The 21,032-nt window shown below is 49.4% G+C and overlaps 1 long non-coding RNA gene across 1 annotated transcript; it reads right to left on the reverse strand.

The window, feature by feature from the left end:
* Window positions 1–14,185: 14,185 nt before the first annotated feature.
* On the reverse strand, window positions 14,186–19,031 carry LOC139051754 (uncharacterized). Its single transcript, XR_011509530.1, has 2 exons — window positions 18,580–19,031; window positions 14,186–15,562 (listed from the first exon to the last, which is right to left on the reverse strand). It is a non-coding gene; the product is annotated as an uncharacterized lncRNA (long non-coding RNA).
* Between the last annotated feature and the right edge of the window lie 2,001 nt (window positions 19,032–21,032).

Genomic DNA, 21,032 nt, shown 5'->3' on the forward strand with positions numbered 1-21,032 from the left:
TTCAATTTATTTAATAATACTGGAACAGTATAAGAAAGACTGCTCGGTATAATATGCCCTAGGCGTCGGCACTAACCAAATTTCTTTGTCTAGTCTGCAGGATATGCGTGTTTTTCTCAAGTTTTGCCAGATAACTAATATAATGTTCATCACCTTGTGAAGAGCCTTTATAGATCATTAGAAGTCTATAATTGTATAAACTATAGATTGGCAGGATTTCATATTTTAAAAACAAGTCATGTGTGGGGGAACAATAAGGAACACCAGCAATGCATCTTACGGCTCTTTTTTGAAGAAGGTGAAGCTTGGATAAATCTGTGACACCCGTAGTGCCCCAAACGGTACAACAATATTGCAAAAGAGAAATAACTAATGAGTTGTATAGCAATAGCCTAACTTTGACAGGAAGAATACCGCGCAGGCGCAACATGACACCGACAGCTGAAGACACTTTTGATCTGATATAGTCAACATGATCATTCCAAGTCAAATGCTTTGAAAATATAACGCCAAGGATTTTAACAGAATCTACAATTTCAACAGTATCAGAGCTCAAAGGGCCCCTGAAACGGTTCGGACAAATTTTGTAGGCGCGTAGGGTACAGCTTAAGTAGAACATTCGCACCACAATTTAAGTGAAGCATTACGTATTAATGGAGCTGCAAGCGATTAGAAGTTACCCTCCTCCCTAGCTATGCTTTTCCTCCTCAACCCGCTCGCCGAGCGAGCGGCGCTAAGCTCCGCCTTCACTGGTTCAGCGTCACGATGCGACGTCACATCGCTCACTTCCGGTTGTTTAGGAGCACGCCCCCTCCCGCGCGAGACCTCTCCGCTAGCCGCTTGGCCGTCGACCGAGAGCTATCGAAGCAGCGTGCGTTGTGAGCATTCTGTCGTAGCGCCGAACGTGTCCGGAACTCCGCTAAAAACATGCAAGCTGGTCATTTCGGCAAATGACTGGAGGCATAAACTCAAGCTGATGAAGGAACTGTAGCGTAGACGTACGTGAGCAGCTGATCGCTCTGCACGGTCCAGACACTTGCTGGCGCAGCACTTAACCAGTCAAACAAAGCGCTAATATTGCTCTAACCAAGTGCAAAGCATTTTAAACATTTATAAATCAACGTGTTGATGATTACACTCCTGCGAAAAATACACACCAGCAGCAAAGAATACACTTCGTTGCTGCTACTGTGTATGGTTGAGCTCTGTGCCACCAGGTGGCTGCACCGTGCAGACCGTTCACATTTGCCCTTCTGCTCATCTCGTGGCTCATCCCGGCACAGTCAAGCGGCCAGACCCTGTCCCCTTGCGCTTGCGTTTGCCCTAATACTGGACTCGCGGTTTGCAGGTCGCTAGGTTTGCAGTCCACAAGGCAACAAAGTCGAATCATAGTGCTCGCGAAAAGACTGAGACCGACTCTGACCGCGGAGCTCTCGTCAAAATGGAGTACGTTGTAACACAAGCAGACGACACTTGCTGTGTGCCGGAAGTGCTGAAGTGTACTAAAAAACTATTCTTGTGTATTCTCTTCAAGTTATTTTCTTCTTACAAAAACAAAGTAACTAACATTCCAACTATTACGAGCATCATTTGTTCACCATAAAGTTGGAAAAATTATCGACCACGCGCCTTGGTCAGCCAATCAGATAGCTCGCCCATGTGACGTAATATGGGTTATTTGCATCGTATGGGTAGGGGCGGCTTAAAATTCCGCCGAGCAGTGCGCTGCGATCGGCAGCGATGTGTATTTTTAAAACCTTATAATAAATTACACGCTTTACGCAGAGCACTGAGATGCATCAATTAATGATCAGAAGAACCTACTCTAACGACTCAGTACGTTTGTAGAAAATCGCCAAAATCGTTTCAGGGTCCCTTTAAGAACACGTTAAACGGCCTAGAAATTAGCTTTCCTTTTGGAAAGTACAATATTATTTTTGTCTTTTCAGAATTAATCTTCAAACAATTTGATTTTGTCCATGTATTTAATGCACTCAGTGGTTTGATTGCTTTCTCCGCAATGTCACTTTCTGATCTCCCGGTTATGAACACCGAAGTGTCATCAGCGTAGGATACAATCTTTCCATCAGTTACACATTGCACAATATCATTTATATAGATTAAAAATAAGAGCGGTCCCAATATGCTTCCTTGGGGGACTCCTGCATAAATATTTTGTATTGAAGACAATGAATGTTTAAAGTCAACATATTGTGTTCTGCTCGACAAATAAGATTTCATAAGATCGTGAGCTTTTCCTCGGACACCATAGTTTGCCAGTTTATGTAGTAAAATTCTGTGGTTTATCAAGTCAAAAGCCTTAGTAAAATCTATATATATGCCTGCAACTATTTCCTTATTTTGAAACATAACTATAATGATTTCTTTTAGAGTCAGTAATGCTGTTTCAGTGGATCGATTCTTTCCAAACCCGTGCTGAAAGTCAAGGAGCAGGTTTTAATTTTCAAAGAAACAACAATGCATCTGATAAGACGCTTCGTAAGAACATGCCCAAGCTATCCGCGATAGGGAACATATCATTAGCGAAGGTGGAGGATCGCGACGTTCCTATGAACAAAAATACTCGAGAACTCGACACCAGAAAAGAAAAGAAAGCGGACGTCTATTCACAAAGAAGTTCTTAAACTGGAACTATTTGTAGCAGATGCATGCAAATCATGATGTCGGAGATATTATTAGCGAAGGCGGCCGACCAATAGAAAACAGCACTTACGAGCAGGCCGCATGCGTTTAGTTGATTCCCCATTTGTTCATTTCTTTTACTACATTTGCCTTGCGGCAAATGCCCGGAATAAAAAAAGAAGAAAATTGAGAGAAAAGTTTTGTGAATTCGGCCCGCGGTAGGATCCGGGAGAGAGGACAGGAAATCGTAATAACAGGGTGAAAGATAAATAGAAGGGAGGTGGTAACGGTAACCAAATAAATGTCTGATTTGCTACATTGCACGCGTAGTGTATATCAAAGGAGCACCGGGCCTGAACCCAGACGTCTGACTGATTCTTCGCTGTGGAAGAAATTGAGCAAGTCAGCGACCGTGGCTCGCAGCACGCGCCTTCGCCTTCTTTATTTCCAACAGCGGGAAAGTGAAAATGGATTTAACGAGATAGAATGGGAGAAATGGCGAGTAACGAAACGGAAATCGGGCACACAAAATTCTGAGGTGGCACACCTCACTGTCACATCATATAGCTCTCACGTCCCTAGACCACAGGAAGTAAACCATAGCGCTCCAGCTGCCTTGAGCTGCATACGTCTCTCGTGACTGCCCTGATATCTTTCGTCCTGACAGTAGCCAGCTACCAGTGTCTCCCGGTTGAAAGAAACTCCGTCGTGTATACATCGGCTGTGGCTTGGTGTCGCGTTTACCAAGTCATACACGTTTCCTACTGGATGGGCCGACAGCCCTACCTGTGACACTTCCGGCTGCAATGAAACAATGACGCATTGTTTGTGCATGCATGTGCACCCGTTATACAGGGTGTTCAAAGTTAAGCTTTAAGGTTTTCTTAAAGTTAGGCACTGGGAGCTCGCACGCGAAGATCACCTGTGTAAATAAGTCCCTAGTTACACGGGCGTGTTAACCACAGTTAAGACGCACCTCAGTTCGGTGTCAGCTACAGGCGAAATAACCGCCTCCTCAACGGCAGGTATACCTGCTGCTCTTGCCTCGCGGTCACTGACGGGTAGGTGCGGACACTACACGCCGAAACCGCATGGTCACCGCCGCATCGTATGCACGCCGCGTAGCATGACACGTGGCCGAACTGCTCGCAGTGCGCGCACTTAGGCGTGTCGCACGCGGCGGCGTGGTGTCCTGCCAGGTTACACCTACGGCACAACCTAACTACACCCTCGTACTGACACTGAACGACACGCTCACCTAGACGAAGAAGGTTAGGAACGGGCCGCGCCATTTCTATCCGAATGCGCCGGTTTCCCGTGCCAATGGCAGGGAACCCGGGCACGCATTCTTCGGAGATCCCCTGAACCTTTCCGAAGACCTCTAGCTCGGAGACAAGAGCTTGGTCCGGAAGATCCGTGGGGTAGCCAAACACCCTAACCAACTTCACCCGCACACCTCTATACTCAAAACGAACTTCCACATCACGAACGTTCAATGCGGGATCGGCTGAGAAGCGATCAACCGCGGCCTTAGTCTTAAAAGTAACCTCAAACCGTCCTGCACTAAAATCGTGAACTGCCTTTAAGTCGTTGAACGAAAAGCGCTTTACGAGCGCCTTGCAAACATCAACGTTGGACGCGCCCTTGGGAACACGCCCGAAAAACGTAAGCGGCCGAAGCCGCGAAGAGGCCACCATCGCGGTGAAAACCGCGTGGCGCCCGCGCCTAGCCGAGGTTTAAGCTAACACTACAGCAAGGCAGGAAGCTAAAAACCTTCACCTAAACACTGGAAAAAACCAAGCACAAGAAAAGCCATCGGAACACCTCACCAAATCGATGAACAGCGGGTTGGAGACTAGAAGAATCCGCACCGTAATCCTATCCAACCATTCCGAGAGGGGCCCACGTGGAGGCGATCCGCAGCACCGAAGCTCGAACGCACAAATCACGCCACCGCCGCCGCAAGCAGCACGGTGAGACTTACGCAAGTATTCAGAAATGTAACCTAAGTTGAAGCCCATGCTTGACTTGATTTAAATGAAGTCTGGCGTTAACGGGCCCAAAGACGCTCACTGCGTTTCCTTCGGCGCGTTAACGAAAGGCGTCACTTAGATCAAGTCACGCATGGGCTTCAACTTACGTTGCATTTCTGAGTACGGGGGTGAGTCATAGAGAGAGAAATTCAACAAGAGGGGACACTCTTCAAAAACTGCCAACAGGAAACACGTCACGCCTAGTTTTAACATCATCCATTAGTTGACGCTAGCATTAGAAAAAAAGAATGTGAAATAAACTTCCAGACAGCGTTTTATTTTTTTTATTCCTTCCCACTAAAAGTGAAAAAGTTTTGCGTGTAAATGAACTTATCCTTTGCAACTTTTTATTGCGTTGCCTAGCAACAAGCTAGCGCCACGTCAGACGCACGTGCATACGTCATGCGCCAGACAAGCCGCAGGAGTGAGCGAGGTCGGTCGTATATATGTGCGAAGCTCACGTGCTCGGCGACCCGTCTGTTTTGGATATAGCCCATTTTTTGGGCTCCCGGCGTTCTCTATGCTTCTCTTGCGTATCGTCTGCATTTCGACACGGCACCACTGCACTACTGGACTACGGCAAGGTGAGAAATTGTGTTTGAGAGTGTGCGGCGCATTTTAAGCACGTTTAGGCTTAGTTCGAGTGGCGCAGTTAGCGAAAAACAGCTCCGCCATCCTGGCGCAGGTAATTTGAGTTAATGCCTCGTCCTGGGAGATGTTTGCGACGGTTTCTATGAGCCCCAACATTACTGTAACTTATTTCGGTAGTTTTTGGGCACGCTTGCCGCGCCCGGCTTATTAACGCAGTTAGCGAAAACCGGCTCGGCCGTGTGACGCATTTGCGCGTGTACTACGTCGTAGCGCCAAAGACAGACAAGTTTTCGCGCATTCTGTGGCCGCCAACAATATTGTAACTAACGTCGTTATATTTGGGGTAGTTTAGAAGCACGGTTGCCGCGCCCGGCTTATTGACGCAGTTAGCGAAAAGCAGCTCGGCTGTGTGACGCATTTGCGCGTGTACTGAATCTCATGGTACGCCCACACTAGCGACAAAAACGCGCGCGACACGCCGCACGCGGCAAGCGACCGCGCGGCAGACGCGTGCGGGCAAGTCCACAGTCGCGTTTTGCGGCACGCGGCAGCGGCCCGTGGAGTCCCGCGTTGTCTCGTTCCATTCGGTACTTCTCGCGACAACGCGCTCTCCGTTCTGCCCATTTCGTCTTGCATCGGAAGTGTCTGTGTTTTTTTGCGCCACTGCCGGCCACGCTCAGGCATGTCGGATACGGACGAGGAGCTACTGGTGACTGTGAACACTATAATACTTGTTTGTTCTTTACTTGTGCGACGCCGACGTGCCAGACAGCGGACGAGAAAGTTTTGAGTGCGGTACAGGGACACTGAGGGCCAGGCGCGCACTCTGCTTCCCCACCTTCACCAATTACTCACCTGTCATGCCAAACTGCTGTCCATAATGTGCCAGCGGTTGGCGCGCAGCTCCTTGTCCGACGCTCGATTTATCATAGAGGTACGCATATCCGCGAACGGTTTCCAAAAACGCCTCCATTGCGAGGCGAATTCTTCGTCGACGCCTCAGTGGCGGTGTGGTAAGGCTTAACAAAAACAGCCCCCTTGACTGGAAATGGCCTCTGAGATTTTACGGCGCGCGTGTCACTGTTCAGTCTCAGAGCCCACATATTATGATTCTTTGCTTATGCGACAGGTGGCGCCACAACAGCGCGGCTCGTAAAGCGGCTCGCTTCTGATTGGTGGACGTTTCGCGTCTGCCGCGAAAAATGGGTCTCGCACCCATTCGCGCGTTTGCCGCGCGTTGCTGCCGCTTTTCGTGAATCTTGCCGCGCGCGACAGCACCGCTCGCCGCGCGCGTTGTGTCGCGCGCGTTTTTGTCGCTAGTGTGGACGTACCATTACTGGTAGCAGTTCGTGACGCATTCTCTGACCCGAAAATGTATTGTAATTTATTTGGTAACTTTTTGGGATATCTTGAGGATTGCTCTCCGCGCCTGGGGTTGTGAAGGTGTTAGTAAAAAAGCAAGCCGGCCATAGTGAGTTAGTTTTGCGTGTATTGAATTTTAGTGGGACAAGTTTGCGACGCATTTTATAGCCCTTGTTTGAACCGCACCGATGGCACCGGCTGTTGGAATCTCAGCGCTGCCACCAGCTGTTGGAACCTCAGTGCTGACACCCGTTGTTGCAATCGGACCGCTGGCGCCCGTTGTTGCAAATGGGTCGCAAGCCCCAAGGGTAGCGTTGGCCTGGCGGCCTGGGGCACACTGGAAGCATCCGAAGGTCCCGGCAAAGCATGAGTCGACTGCTAACAGAACAACTTGTTTATTCTAGCATCGGAAAGAGCGGGCGGTCAGGTCGACCGAAGTGGAGAGACGGGAAAGCACGTTATTCAACAGAAGAAATTGGAGCCTCTCTCCTGGCGTCCGGCGGCAGCTGCTCTTATACTCTTGGCGTCGCGGGCAAGAAGGAAGGTCCAGGACGACACCACGTGACAGCAAGGCACGGACGGACTGAGACATGTAGAGACGAGTGTAGTGACGCATCAGCCGGGCCGGCGCCGGTCAGTCCTCCTCGCTTCACACTTGGGGAGCTCCTCTCCCCGGCTGCCGCGCTTTGACAAGCGTGGGCACACACACACACACACGCACACACAAAGACACGTGGCACTGAACATGCCGGGACGCGCTCGGCGGGGATGCGTCGCGGCCGCTCCGAACGGGCCAAAATGTCCGCCGCTTTGAACGACGCTCCGGCGTACGTTGCATCCGCGCCGGCTTTAACCGCGCGTCCTAGGCGAAACGTAACACCCTGCAACAACATATATCTTATTTCGGTACTCACGCTTCTCGAAAACATGACGAGCGATTGCCGAGAGTGATAACACGGGAGTGTTGCATGCGCCGGCAGGACGCGTAAAAGATGACATGGAGGAGCTCAAGAACATGACATTTATGTATTCTGAGCGACTGAAAACAGGCTTTGCACCCATGAGTCTGACTTGAGTGCAATTAGAACGCATTCTGCGAGCGTGTAACATGGTCTGGCTGAGCCTGTGTTGTAGCCACTTTTGTGTACTTGGCGTACCATCGTGTCGACTGAGGCCAAGTTTTGGAAACGCGCAGTCACCCGTGTATTTGTGCACCTAAAGTGCAGGAAATAATGCCCGGGAAAGGAGGGGTGCTTCAAAATTGGATGTTCAGATTTTATGGCATTATTAGGGAGGAGTCTTTGCTGCGAAATGTACGTAAAAGTAAATTTATCTGTAATGCCGCTCATTCACCACTTACGCACCTTTCGCCTCTACAGGCAATACTCCTGTTAGGTCAATATACCAAAATGATACATGCTTGTAATTTACTTTCTTTCAGCTGATGGCATCCGGTGGAGCATCGTACGGCAACGACTGCTGCTTACCTGATGCCACAACTTTGGATGAATGCAGAAGCCCGCAACGAGCATTTATATAGAGCAAAATAAACATGTCATTTCAGAAGACGTCTTTCGTTTTCTTTGTGAAATTGCACCTTACAGATTCGGCGCAGTCTTGTAAAGGTCAATCGCAATCATTTCTACTTATTAGTGAAACGATTCCACGCCAAGGCCACGCGAGGTTCAGCAGAAGCGAATTAAAAAAGAAAACCGCGCCCAGCAGCGGAGCCGGCGCGGGTGTGGTGTTCAAAACGCGCGCGCCCAAAACCAAAAGGAGTCATCAACATCCGCTTGGTGTGCTACAGTCAATTCGGCCACTGGGCTCTATGGGAGTGTGCGCTCTTGTTGCAATTCCTTTCTCTATGTGTAAGTCGCGATCTGTGAGCGATTCACGTGAGGTACTGAATGCTTAACGTTAAAATTTGCGCAGGGGTTCCACTTCAATACTGCCCTTCCTCGTAAAACGCAGCACTCGTACTTTCTCTGCTGCACTTTTGAATTATGACAATTCTTTTCTTTTTGTTATTAGTATTACCAATACACTTTCAGGGAGAATGGTTTCTTGCCGTACTTAGCGTAATTCTTTTTACCTGATTTCATTATTGAACGCACTCCGAAAGCAGAATATGTATTGTATGTATATATATGTGTGTGTAAAGACAGAAACCGACCTTGATGATTAGCTATATGTCATGCGGTCATGCGAAGCATTTTTACAGACCGCGCAAATTTGTGGGCATACTTTTATATCTCAATTGGAATTAAGATCTTACCTGCGTGCTTCTTCAGCCGCGTGGATGCTACCAATTATAGTGACACGTGTACTTATTTAGCCTATTTCCGGAGACTGCATTTTGCTCGCCAACAACTTGGTTATCGCTCAGCGCAAGACGCGCTTGCATCGTTTCTAACTTACTCGAGTCTTATGGCTGATTCTATCTGTTATGTATGTTCTCGGCCAACTTTGTGTAATCACATTGTATGCGTGACACGAATTGTGCAGAACTTTCTGTAGAACTTCCTGGATGTCACGCGGGCGCCAGCCATTACGCTGGTACGTTCGACGAGTCTTGTATAAAAGCCGGCGCGCTAATCCGCAGATTAGGCTTCGACGATCGCCGACTGTGCTCGACGCTATGTTGAGCTTGGAGTACCACTTTTCTTGGTGAGTGCAGCATGCGTTGAGGCTCGATCACACTAGGCTGACACGACACCGATTTTGGTCTGCCGACTGCTGGCGACAGCGTTTTCCGTCCTGTCGGCGTTTCTGTCACTCTGCACCGACACGAATAGTCTGGAGACGGATCGCCAACGGTCGTGTCGGCGGGAAGGAATTCGTCGGCGGAGAGTCGGGCGATGTTCTTTTCACACTGCAACGAGACGAACACACACGACTAGAACATGGCGGCGCCTTCAAGGCGAAAGCCGGCCGCATCGGATCTTTAAAGTCGTCGTCATGCACGGTTCCGTACTATCGCTCCCAACTGGTACCCGTATTTGCTTTCGATTTGAGTAATAATGCTTCGACAGCAAACTATTAAGGCTCAGTCACACAAGGCCAACAGGACTCCGACGCCCACCAGATAAGGACAAGACAGTGACACCCCAGTATCGGCCGACTAGACAGACTGTGTCGCTGAGAAGCACTCTGCCACACTAGACAGGCAACGCCGCCGACGCGACTGACGACAGCGAGTCGTCGCAGTGTGACAGGCTTTCGTGACGCCGATGCCGGCAAAATAAGTCCGCGGCATGTGGTCGTCAGATCGGTCGCAGAGCGAAAATATCGTACTAACAATGCGACTGCCGAAGCAGGTACGCTTGTATATATTGTGAAATGTATATATAGGTGAGAGGTGCGGGGTGCCCACGAGAAACAACAAAGGAGCTCCGCAGTGGTCATTGCCTGACCACATGACGGACGAAAGAGGAGCCGACATGGCGCAGCCCACATCAACGCCTACAACCCCGACGGTTGTGCTCCCTTACGAAAATGACTTTAGACTGGCTATAGAACTTTTTACTCACATCCTGTAGACGGTCTATAGAAAAAAGTTGATAAGGTGTACATTGCTTTTTGCCTATTCCCTGTTGATAATTTACTTCACACACCCACCCACCCACCCACACACACACACAAACACACACACACACACACACACACACACACACACACACACACATATATATATATATATATATATACGTGTGTGTGTGTGTGTGTGTGTGTGTGTGTGTGTGTGTGTGAGTGTGTCTGTGTGCGTGCGTGTGTGCGTGTGCGCGTGTGTGTGTGTGTGTGTTTGTGTGTGTATGTGTATTTGCTATTTCGAAATATAGCATGTGCCGCGGAATACCACAACACGTACGGGGCAGTCCCTAACATGCGTACCACTGCAGCTGTTAAACGCCAAGCGATGCATTACGTTAGTATTCAGGTATAGCCGTCGGGGATAGAGGCTAGCATAAACAAAACAATGCATCCGCTAAGACGCTTCGTAAGAACATGCCCAAGCTATCCGCGATAGGGAACATATCATTAGCGAAGGTGGAGGATCGCGACGTTCCTATGAACAAAAATACTCGAGAACTCGACACCAGCAAAAAAAAGCGGACCTCTATTCACAAAGAAGTTCTTAAACTGGAACTATTCGTAGCAGATGCATGCAAATCGTGATATCGGAGATATTATTAGCGAAGGCGGCCGGCCAATAGAAAACAGCACTTACGAGCAGGCCGCATGCGTTTAGTTGATTCCCCATTTGTTCATTTCTTTTAGTACATTTGCCTTGCGGCAAATGCCCGGAATAAAAAAAGAAGAAAAGTGAGAGAAAAGTTTTGTGAATTCGGCCCGCGGTAGGATCCGGGAGAGAGGACAGGAAATCGTAATAACAGGGTGAAAGATAAATAGAAGGGAGGTGGTAACGGTAACCAAATAAATGTCTGATTTGCTACATTGCACGCGTAGTGTATATCAAAGGAGCACCGGGCCTGAACCCAGACGTCTGACTGATTCTTCGCTGTGGAAGCAATTGAGCAAGTCAGCGACCGTGGCTCGCAGCACGCGCCTTCGCCTTCTTTATTTCCAACAGCGGGAAAGTGAAAATGGATTTAACGAGATAGAATGGAAGAAATGGCGAGTAACGAAACGGAAATCGGGCACAGAAAATTCTGAGGTGTGCTACGACTTTGCACCGCTGCACCACGATTACGACTTTGTGGTCCCATAGCGCTCGTCACCCGTTTCATGACAGAGCGTTGGTAGCGAAGACTCCGAGCCAGGCGTCGATGAGAATAACGAAAGGGATTTTATACATTATATACAGGTCATTGTACAGGACAAGATCGGATAGGCACTGGGGCCGAGAGCTCACACAAACGCGACTGTTCCCGCACGGCGACGTCCGGCGAAAACGCGTGACATCTCACCCCAGTCGAGAGCGACACTGTCTCCCGGTGGGTCGGCGGATCCTGTTTTTCAGGCGGCGTGTCGCGTCTTTTATAATCCCCGAGGAACCATTGTCACTCAAACGGCCCAATACAAAGTCAGCACACGACGGTCGTCCGAGGGGTCCAACCAGCGACCGCGCTGGCCACCCGGTTCAAAGTTCGCGCGCGCGGTGACCTCCAGGCAAAGGGAAGCGCGGCGCCGGGCTGTCTGGCACACGCTGACACGTCCGAACACGCTGCTCGCCGAGGCTTCTCCCGCAGGACACCGCTGCCTGACGGCTCAGCATCTTGCCTTTTCAAGGGAGAATTTGGGCGCTCGCAGGATAAATTCTGCATCTTGCAGATTCGGAATCCGGGCTTGTGGTAATGGCACAACAGGTGGCACACCTCACTATCACATCTTATAGCTCTCACGTCCCTAGACCACAGGAAGGAAACTATAGCGCTCCGGCTGCCTTGAGCTGCATACGTCTGTCGTGACTGTCCTGATATCTTTCGTCCTGACAGTCGCCAGCTACCAGTGTCTCCCGGTTGAAAGAAACTCCGTCGTGTACATATCGGCTGTGGCTTGGTGTCGCGTTTACCAAGTCATACTCGTTTCTTACTGGATGGGCCGACAGCCCTACCTGTGACACTTCCGGCTGCGATGAAAGAATGACACATCGTCTGTGCATGTGCACCCGTTATACAAAGTGTTCAAAGTTAAGCTTTAAGGTTTTCTTAAACTTAGGCACTCGGAGCTCGCACGCAAAGACCACCTGTGCAAATAAGTCCCTAGTTACAGGGGCGTGCTAACCACAGTTAAGACGCAGCTCAGTTCGGTGTCAGCTACAGGCGAAGTAACCGCCTCCTCAACGGCAGGTGTACCTGCTGCTCTGGCTTCGCGGTCACTGACGAGTAGGTGCGGACACTACACGCCGAAACCGTATGGTCACCGCCCCATCGTACACACGCCGCGTCGCATGACACGTGGCCGAACTGCTCGCAGCGCGCGCACTTAGGCGTGTCGCACGCGGCGGCGTGGGGTCCTGCCAAGTTACACGTACGGCACAACCTAACTACACCCTCGTACTCACACTGAACGACACGCTCACCTACACGAAGAAGGTTAGGAACGGGCTTGACTTGATTTAAATGAAGTTCATGGCGTTAACGGGCCCAAAGACGCTCACTGTGTTTCCTTCGGCGCGTTAACGACAGGCGTCACTTAGATCAAGTCACGCATGGGCTTCAACTTACGTTGCATTTCTGAGTACGGGGGTGAGTCATAGAGAGAGAAATTCAACAAGAGGGGACACTCTTCAAAAACTGGCAACAGAAAACACGTCACGCCTAGTTTCAACACCATCCGTTAGTTGACGCGAGCATCAGAAAAAAAGAATGTGTAATAAACTTCCAGACAACGTTTTATTTTTTTTATTCCTTCCCGCTGAAAGTGAAAAAGTTTTGAGTGTAAATGAACTTATCCTTTGCAACTTTTTGTTGTGTTGCCTAGCAACAAGCTAGCGGCACGCCAGACGCACGTGCATACGTCATGCGCCAGACAAGCCGCAGGAGTGAGCGAGGCCGGTCGTACGTGCGAAGCTCACGTACTCGGCGACCCGTCTGTTTTGGATATAGCCCATTTTTTGGGCTCCCGGCGTTCTCTATGCTTCTCTTGCGTATCGTCTGCATTTCGACACGGCACCACTGCACTACTGGACTACGGCAAGGTGAGAAATTGTGTTTGACAGTGTGCGGCGCATTTGAGGCACGTTTAGGATTAGTTCGAGTGGCGCAGTTAGCGAAAAACAGTCCGCCGTCCTGGCGCAGTTAATTTGAGTTAATGCCTCGTCCTGGGAGATGTTTGCGACGCTTTCTATGAGCCCCAACATTACTGTAACTTATTTAGGTGTTTAGGTGTTAGTAAAAAAGCAAGCCGGCCATAGTGAGTTAGTTTTGCGTGTATTGAATTTTAGTGGGACAAGTTTGTGACGCATTTGATAGCCCTGCAACAACATATATCTTATTTCGGTACTCACGCTTGTCGAAAACGTGACGAGCGATTGCCCAGAGTGATAACACGGAAGTGTTGCATGCGCCGGCAGGACGCGTAAAAGATAACACGGAGGAGCTCAAGAACATGACATTTATGTATTCTGAGCGACTGAAAACAGGCTTTGCACCCACGAGTCTGACTTGAGTGCAATTAGAACGCATTCTGCGAGCGTGTAACATGGTCTGGCTGAGCCTGTGTTGTAGCCACTTTTGTGTACTTGGCGTACCATCGTGTCAACGGAGGCCAAGTTGTTTTGGAAAAGCGCAGTCACCAGTGTATTTGTGCACCTAATGTGCAGGAAATAATGCCCGGGAAAGGAGGGGTGCCTGAAAATCGGATGTTCAGATTTTATGGCATTGTTTGGGACGAGTCTTTGCTGCGAAATGTACGTAAAAGTGAATTTATCTGTAATGCCGCTCATTCACCACTTACGCACGTTTCGCCTCTACACGCAATACTCCTGTTAGGTCAATATACCGAAATGATACATGCTTGTAATTTACTTTCTTTCAGCTGATGGCATCCGGTGGAGCATCGTACGGCAACGATTGCTGCTTACCTGATGCCACAACTTTGGATGAATGCAGAAGCCCGAAACGAGCATTTATATAGAGCAAAATAAACATATCATTTCAGCAGACGTCTTTCGTTTTCTTTGTGAAATTGCACCTTACAGATTAGGCGCCGTCTTGTAGAGGTCAATTTTGCAATCATTTCTACTTAATAATGAAACGATTCCACGCCAAGGCCACGCGAGGTTAAGCAGAAGGGAATTAAAAAAGAAAACCGCGCCCAGCAGCGGAGCCGGCGCGGGTGTGGTGTTCAAAACGCGCGCGCCCAAAACCGAAAGGAGTCATCAACATCCGCTTGGTGTGCTACAGTCAATTCGGCCACTGGGCTCTATGGGAGTGTGCGCTCTTGTTGCAATTCCTTTCTCTATGGGTAAGTCGCGATCTGTGAGCGATTCACGTGAGGTACAGAATGCTTAACGTTAAAATTTGCGCAGGGGTTCCACTTCAATACTGCCCTTCCTCATAAAACGCAGCACTCGTACTTCCTCTGCTGCACTTTTGAATTATGACAATTCTTTTCTTTTTGTTATTAGTATTACCAATACACTTTCAGGGAGAATGGTTTCTTGCCGTACTTAGCGTAATTCTTTTTACCTGATTTCATTATTGAACGCACTCCGAAAGCAGAATATGTATTGTATGTATATATATGTGTGTGTAAAGACAGAAACCGACCTTGATGATTAGCTATATGTCATGCGGTCATGCGAAGCATTTTTACAGACCGCGCAAATTTGTGGGCATACTTTTATATCTCAATTGGAATTAAGATCTTACCTGGGTGCTTCTCCAGCCGCGTGGATGCTACCAATTATAGTGACACGTGTACTTATTTAGCCTATTTCCGGAGACTGCATTTTGCTGGCCAACAACTTGGTTATCGCTCAGCGCAAGACGCGCTTGCATCGTTTCTAACTTACTCGAGTCTTATGGCTGATTCTATCTGTTATGTATGTTCTCGGCCAACTTTGTGTAATCACATTGTATGCGTGACACGAATTGTGCAGAACTTTCTGTAGAACTTCCTGGATGTCACGCGGGCGCGAGCCATTACGCTGGTACGTTCGACGAGTCTTGTATAAAAGCCGGCGCGCTAATCCGCAGATTAGGCTTCGACGATCGCCGACTGTGCTCGACGCTACGTTGAGCTTGGAGTACCACTTTTCTTGGTGAGTGCAGCATGCGTTGAGGCTCGATCACACTGGGCTGACACGACACCGATTTTGGTCTGCCGACTGCTGGCGACAGCGTTTTCCGTCCTGTCGGCGTTTCTGTCACTCTGCACCGACACGAATAGTCTGGAGACGGATCGCCAACGGTCGTGTCGGCGGGAAGGAATTCGTCGGCGGAGAGTCGGGCGATGTTCTTTTCACACTGCAACGAGACGAACACACACGACTAGAACATGGCGGCGCCTTCAAGGCGAAAGCCGGCCGCATCGGATCTTTAAAGTCGTCGTCATGCACGGTTCCGTACTATCGCTCCCAACTGGTACCCGTATTTGCTTTCGATTTGAGTAATAATGCTTCGACAGCAAACTATTAAGGCTCAGTCACACAAGGCCAACAGGATTCCGACGCCCACCAGATAAGGACAAGACAGTGACACCCCAGTATCGGCCGACTAGACAGACTGTGTCGCTGAGAAGCACTCTGCCACACTAGACAGGCAACGCCGCCGACGCGACTGACGACAGCGAGTCGTCGCAGTGTGACAGGCTTTCGTGACGCCGATGCCGGCAAAATAAGTCCGCGGCATGTGGTCGTCAGATCGGTCGCAGAGCGAAAATATCGTACTAACAATGCGACTGCCGAAGCAGGTACGCTTGTATATATTGTGAAATGTATATATAGGTGAGAGGTGCGGGGTGCCCACGAGAAACAACAAAGGAGCTCCGCAGTGGTCATTGCCTGACCACATGACGGACGAAAGAGGAGCCGACATGGCGCAGCCCACATCAACGCCTACAACCCCGACGGTTGTGCTCCCTTACGAAAATGACTTTAGACTGGCTATAGAACTTTTTACATACTACTTTGCCTTTCTATAGATTGGGTCTCTTGTTGATACAAAGTCTTCAGACTGTCTATAGGCGAGAGTCGATATGGTTTCTGTTTTTGTCTACTCGCATCCTGTAGACGGTCTATAGAAAAAAGTTGATAAGGTGTACATCGCTCTTTGTCTATATGGTACACATGTACCATCTGTACCATCTGTGTGTGTGTGTTGTGTGTGTGTGTGTGTGTGTGTGTGTGCGCGCGCGCGCGTGTGCGTGTGTGAATACCACAACACGTACGGGGCAGTCCCTAACATGTGTACCACTGCAGCTGTTAAACGCCAAGCGATGCATTACGTTAGTATTCAGGTATAGCCGTCGGGGATAGAGTCTAGCATAAACAGAACAATGCATCCGCTAAGACGCTTCGTAAGAACATGCCCAAGCTATCCGCGATAGGGAACATATCATTAGCGAAGGTGGAGGATCGCGACGTTCCTATGAACAAAAATACTCGAGAACTCGACACTAGCAAAAAAAAGCGGACCTCTATTCACAAAGAAGTTCTTACACTGGAACTATTCGTAGCAGATGCATGCAAATCGTGATGTCGGAGATATTATTAGCGAAGGCGGCCGGCCAATAGAAAACAGCACTTACGAGCAGGCCGCATGCGTTTAGTTGATTCCCCATTTGTTCATTTCTTTTACTACATTTGCCTTGCGGCAAATGCCCCGAATAAAAAAAAGAAGAAAAGTGAGAGAAAAGTTTTGTGAATTCAGCCCGCGGTAGGAACCGGGAGAGAGGACAGGAAATCGTACTTACAGGGACAAAGATAAATAGAAGGGAGGTGGTAACGGTAACCAAATAAATGTCTGATTTGCTACATTGCACGCGTAGTGTATATCAAAGGAGCACCGGGCCTGAACCCAGACGTCTGACTGATTCTTCGCTGTGGAAGCAATTGAGCAAGTCAGCGACCGTGGCTCGCAGCACGTGCCTTCGCCTTCTTTATTTCCAACAGCGGGAAAGTGAAAATGGATTTAACGAGATAGAATGGGAGAAATGGCGAGTAACGAAACGGAAATCGGGCACACAAAATTCTGAGGTGGCACACCTCACTGTCACATCCTATAGCTCTCACGTCCCTAGACCACAGGAAGGAAACTATAGCGCTCCGGCTGCCTTGAGCTGCATACGTCTGTCGTGACTGTCCTGATATCTTTCGTCCTGACAGTAGCCAGCTACCAGTGTCTCCCGGTTGAAAGAAACTCCGTCGTGTATATATCGGCTGTGGCTTGGTGTCGCGTTTACCAAGTCATACTAGTTTCTTACTGGATGGGCCGACAGCCCTACCTGTGACACTTCCGGATGCAATGAAACAATGACACATCATCTGTGCATGTGCACCCGTTATACAGGGTGTTCAAAGTTAAGCTTTAAGGTTTTCTTAAAATTAGGCACTCGGAGCTCGCACGCGAAGACCACCTGTGCAAATAAGTCCCTAGTTACACGGGCGTGTTAACCACAGTTAAGACGCACCTCAGTTCGGTGTCAGCTACAGGCGAAGTAACCGCCTCCTCAACGGCAGGTGTATCTGCTGCTGTGGCGTCGCGGTCACTGACGTGTAGGTGCGGACACTACACGCCGAAACCGCATGGTCACCGCCGCATCGTATGCACGCCGCGTCGCAGGACACGTGGCCGAACTGCTCGCAGCGCGCGCACTTAGGCGTGTCGCACGCGCCGGCGTGGTGTTCTGCCAAGTTACACCTACGGCACAACCTAACTACACCCTCGTACTCACACTGAACGACACGCTCACCTACACGAAGAAGGTTAGGAACGGGCCGCGCCATTTCTATCCGAATGCGCCGGTTTCCCGTGCCAATGGCAGGGAACCCGGGCACGCATTCTTCGGAGATCCCGTGAACCTTCCCGAAGACCTCTAGCTCGGAGACAAGAGCTTGGTCCGGAAGATCCGTGGGGTAGCCAAACACCCTAACCAACTTCACCCGCACACCTCTATACTCAAAACGAACTTCCACATCACGAACCTTCAATGCGGGATCAGCTGAGAAGCGATCAACCGCGGCCTTAGTCTTAAAAGTAACCTCAAACCGTCCTGCACTAAAATCGTGAACTGCCTTTAATTCGTTTAACGAAAAGCGCTTTACGAGCGCCTTGCAAACATCAACGTTGGACGCGCCCTTGGAAACACGCCCGAAAAACGTAAGCGGCCGAAGCCGCGAAGGGGCCACCATCGCGGTGAAAAGCACGTGGCGCCCGCGCCTAGCCGAAGTTTAAGCTAACACTACAGCAAGGCAGGAAGCTAAAAACCTTCAGCTAAACACTGGAAAAAACCAAGCACAAGAAAAGCCATCGGAACACCTCACCAAATCGATGAACAGCGGGTTGGAGGCTAGAAGAATCCGCACCGTAATCCTATCCAACCATTCCGAGAGGGGCCCACGTGGAGGCGATCCGCAGCACCGAAGCTCGAACGCACAATTCACACAACCGCCGCCGCAAGCAGCACGGTGAGACTTACCCCCGTTTTCAGAAATGTAACTTAAGTTGAAGCCCATGCTTGACTTGATTTAAATGAAGTCTGGCGTTAACGGGCCCAAAGACGCTCACTGCGTTTCCTTCGGCGAGTTAACGACAGGCGTCACATAGATCAAGTCAGTCATGAGCTTCAACTTACGTTGCATTTCTGAGTACGGAGGTGAGACATAGATAAGGGCGAGTCGCGATTCACTTGAGGAAGCAGTGGCAGTGGGAAACTCAACGTTCTAATACGGGCACGCGTTCCACATCAATACTGCCCCTTCCTCATAAAACGCAACACTCGTACTTTCTCTGCTGCACTTTTGAATTCTGACATTTTTTTCTTTTTGTTATTGGTATTAGCCGCACACTTTCAGGGAGAATGGTTTTTTGCCGTACTTAGCGTAACTCTTTTTACCTGACTTCATTATTGAATGCAGTCCCCAAGCAGAATATGTATTGTATGTATATATATGTGTGTGTAAAGACAGAGACCGTCCTTGATGATTAGCTATGTGTCATGCGGTCATGCGAAGCATTTTTACAGACCGCGCAAATTTGTGGGCATACTTTTATATCTCAATTGGTATCAAGAGATTACCTTGGTGCTTCTTCAGCCGCGTGGACGCTACCCATTATAGTGTAACGTGTACTTATTTAGCCTATTTCCGGAGACTGCATTTCGCCCGCCAACAACTTGGTTATCGCTCAGCGCAAGACGCGCTTGCATCGTTTCTAACTTAGTCGAATCTTACGGCTGATTCTATCAGTTATGTATGTTCTCGGCCAACTTTGTGAAATCACATTGTATGCGTGACACGAATTGTGCAGAACTTTCTGTAGAATTTCCTGGGGCCGAATCTTATAACGGTTCGCTTGGGGAACCGTTCCTTTGGCCTCACCTGATTGGCCAAAATTTTGATTACGTCACAGGTTGTCAGAGGCAGCGGGGCGGTATCGCAATTTTCGAATACGTCACGCATCTGTCAATCATCTTCAAAGCGAACCGGTCGTAGGAACCGGCGAAGGGGTAGTCCGCTTTGGGTTCCGTTGCTGTGGCTTGGCTGTTGGCTTGTGACCCTGGCCGCGCGCGCCGGCGCGCGTCCCCGGAGACACGCGGGCGTCGCGCGCGCGTGCGTTGGTTGCTTCGGAGGCTATTACTTGCCTTCGTCGTCTGCTTGGCGTTGCTCTTTCGGTGTCGACCACGGCTGGAAATGCGATACGCTTTCGAAGAAGTGAGGGATAATGAGTTGCACCGCCCTTGTTGGCTTTCTAAGTAGACCTTTTGCAGGCTACGCTATCAAATGGAGGAGACTCGGGTGCAAGCGTACGAGTGGCCATTCCACGCAGAGGAAGGAATATTGCGCGCTGGGGTTCATTGCGACCGGCCTGCAGCTCCCAGAGCTCAGTCGGACGCGAAGCATTCGTCGCAATTGCCTAGATCTCTGCTGCCGACATTGTCCACAAAGTTGCTCTCGCAATTACTGTGTTGGACCGTTGAAGGGCTGGGTCAGCTTTCCCGTGACCTCAGCTTCAAAGTCAATGCCAAGGAGATATTTGCATGGTGAGATCGAATTCCCAGTGCTATCGCCAGTGTGAATAGCTCGCAGATCGCCGTTCAGCAGTCAGAAGGGTTCAACCTAGGCTGGTTCAGCGCTTCTTTCGTTCGTCTGATAAAACTATACAGACAGGACGGGAAGGTATTGTGGAGCTCTCTTATTTGGCTGCTCTTTTTTCTCTAGCTCGGGAGTGCCATACTTTGTTTCTCAATTTCACGGCACAGCGCGCACCGTCAGCACCACACTCTTCGATTTGACTTCGCGCAGGCAATGCAGGGCCCGGGTATCGTAATGTTCGATTTAAGTTCCATTGCTTCTATCACGCGACGCGCCGTGGGGCAGATCGCAGCGACAGCGGCAGCGCGGCGGAGAGCAAGTCATGTCTGAGCCGATGACGAAGGACGAAAAAAGAAGGAAAATTGATATAGTCGGCTAGTAAAGGTGTCCCTAAGAACCAGTTCACGGCTTTGTCGCGCTAGCTACTTGAGAAGTGCTGGCAGTGCGTTCCTGTTGCATGCATCGTGCGAGCTCCTGGTAGCAGACGACATAGCGCTACTCTCTGCCAACTCATTTACGCTTACGATACCACCTGTGGGCTGAGAATGAAAAAGAATGACATTAATAAATTACTTCTGCATTGCGTAAACGCCCGGCACAACAAGTTTATACTTCAAAACTTGGCGTAAAATATTTAATTTATATTTTACATTTATTTAGCAAGCAGAAACATTCTGCAATTC

This window comes from Dermacentor albipictus, unplaced genomic scaffold, assembly GCF_038994185.2.
Source record: "Dermacentor albipictus isolate Rhodes 1998 colony unplaced genomic scaffold, USDA_Dalb.pri_finalv2 scaffold_14, whole genome shotgun sequence".
NCBI lineage: Eukaryota > Metazoa > Arthropoda > Arachnida > Ixodida > Ixodidae > Dermacentor > Dermacentor albipictus.